The sequence below is a fragment of the Microtus ochrogaster genome, linkage group LG1 (genome assembly GCF_000317375.1).
Source record: "Microtus ochrogaster isolate Prairie Vole_2 linkage group LG1, MicOch1.0, whole genome shotgun sequence".
NCBI lineage: Eukaryota > Metazoa > Chordata > Mammalia > Rodentia > Cricetidae > Microtus > Microtus ochrogaster.
In genome coordinates, this window is record NC_022027.1 from 15,088,247 (window position 1) to 15,090,651 (window position 2,405).

General features: G+C 41.0%; 1 pseudogene; it reads right to left on the bottom strand.

Moving 5' to 3' along the window:
- Positions 1–227: 227 nt before the first annotated feature.
- On the bottom strand, positions 228–1,426 carry LOC102001934 (annotated as a pseudogene).
- Between the last annotated feature and the right edge of the window lie 979 nt (positions 1,427–2,405).

Here is a 2,405-nt window from a genome sequence, read left to right on the forward strand (position 1 = left end):
GTCCCAAAGAGAAGCAAACTGGCAGGCATAAGACTAATTCTGAATGTCAACACTGTACTCAGAAAAGAGGCCATATAAATATGTTGAAAATAAAAAGCCAGAGGTAGAGAGACCTGGGGAAACCACCTAGGAGATATGGCTCTACAAGCCTCATGGTAACGCCACCTTTCAGGAACAGCCCTGTGACAGAGCAGCGCAGGGGACTGAGTCACATGCTTTCCAGGAGTTGTACTAGTTGCTGAAAAGCTCCTGGACAGCAGTGCCCCAAAGACACATCCAGGAGAAGGTAGCTATAAACCACCAGACCACTCACTGTCCTGCCAATCAGACAGACTTGACAGCAGAGCCTGGAGTCTAGCAGAACACAGGGAATCCTGATGAAAAGGAGGGAGGCTCAGAGACCAAATGGAGAGAAGGCTGGGTGACGGGAAATAGGAAGTAAAGGACACAAAAAGGAAACAGGAACATGACGGAGGCTCGATGAAGGGAAGGCAGCATGGATATGGTCTCCATCCAGTGGGAGCTTTGCTGGCTGGTTCTTGATATGAGTCTTATTTCATTTCCTCAGACAGGATGGATGCATGGCATTCAGCAGCAAAACAAGGGAAGATGATACTTACAACAGAGACCTGGTGGGTGTATACTGGACAGAAATAGACCAAGGGTACCATCCTGAACGCCCTGTTTATACACCAAAGGCAAGTCTGTGTGGACAGGAGAGACTTCGGGTTGTCATGCAAGAGCAGTAGTTTTATGGGAAAAGGGAATAACAAGGTGGGGGTGGGGCAGACAGACAGAAGGAAGTTCCAGTTCTTATATACTAGAAAGCAAGAATAATTTGGTCCCTGTCCTTTAGTGAAGAAACCCGATGCTCTTTTTCTGTTCTACATCCACCTTCTCCAAAACCTTAACAAATTCTGTCACGGATATGGCACTGTCCCCATCCTGATCAGCCTCCTGGATGGTCCTGTCGGCAATGCTGCCCAGCTGCTCGTCTGAGATATTCACTCCAACCATCATTTGTAGCACCTGTAACAGCTCATCACGGGAGATCGTGTCATCTTTATCCAAATCATACAGTCTGAAAGCAAAGTGCAGTTTGTTGCTTCAGCTGTTAAGTGGTTCAGGTTCTTTCACATCTTTGCTCAATGAGTCTGAAATGAGACAAAGTTCTCATGAATCCTAGGAAGTTTACCTGGTCCTCTCCCTCTGAAAAGAAAGCATTGATGATCCGGTCCCACGGTGGGTTAATGGCAAGTTCTGGAATCCTCTGGAAATCTTCCCGGCTGAGAGTCCCATTCTCTCCTTTGTCCAGGCTGGTGAACCGGCTGTATAGGCGCGTGATCTGACTGTGGGAAAAACTAGTCTCCTTCTTGATCTTCTCGAGCTCTTTGTCCCACAGTAAGGTGGAGGCCCGAGACCCCATCACCGTTGGTGGCGGGTGCTCCTCCGGGAGCGGCTGCGAAGGGAGAGGGCACTGTCTCTTCTGCCTGACGTGGTACTTTTAAAGTTTGTCTGTTCATTAATTTTTGCAGTCAGATACTGGCTTCACAATGATTTTTCCTTGCAAAGAATTGCCTCATTTGATTTTAATATGTCACAAATCAAAAATTTTATCCCTTTGTATATACTTTCTTAGAAAAAAACTAGATATTTGTGAGCAATTTATATGCACAATTAACTGACAAATTGATATTAAGTACTATATTGTTTAAATTTATCATAAAACTATTAAAGGTATAGATCCTTATCTCAATTTTAAAAATTAAGGAAAAAAGGAAGAGGGCATTTTTTTTTGTTGTTGTTGTTCTAAAATGGTTATTCAGGGCTTAATACTGCAGAAGACAGTAGACACTTGAGTACTCCGAAAAAGGTTGTTATTTGGAACAGAGGAACCAAAAAGTATTTTGTTAATGATTCCATTTTATAAGTCATGCCATGAGCTTATTTATATGTCATTCACTGCCCCTCATAGCACTGACTATATAATGAGGTAATTAAAACAATACAATATAAAAATGTCTTTTTAAAAGAAATTTGGGTCATAAGCTTAAATGTGTATTTATCAAAGTGTCAAATTTTATAATGATGTCAGAATAAATTATATACCATAAATCTTTCATGAAGGATGGTAGAGACCTCCTGTCAAATTTGCATGTATTTTTGGAATGGGTATACTTATTTCAGCTATAAAAGCAGAAATTTAGGGCACAATTATGGCTTCAAAGAGGATTCAGATGGATGTCTGTCATTAAACTTGCTGTGTGTAACTATGGGTTTTAAAAATAATTTATATCATACCATATTATTAACGAAAGGATGTTGGGATTATGTAATAGTTATGTAAGTATCCACACAAATCAGAAATTTGGCTTATTTAGAGCTGATATTTATTTTATTATCTA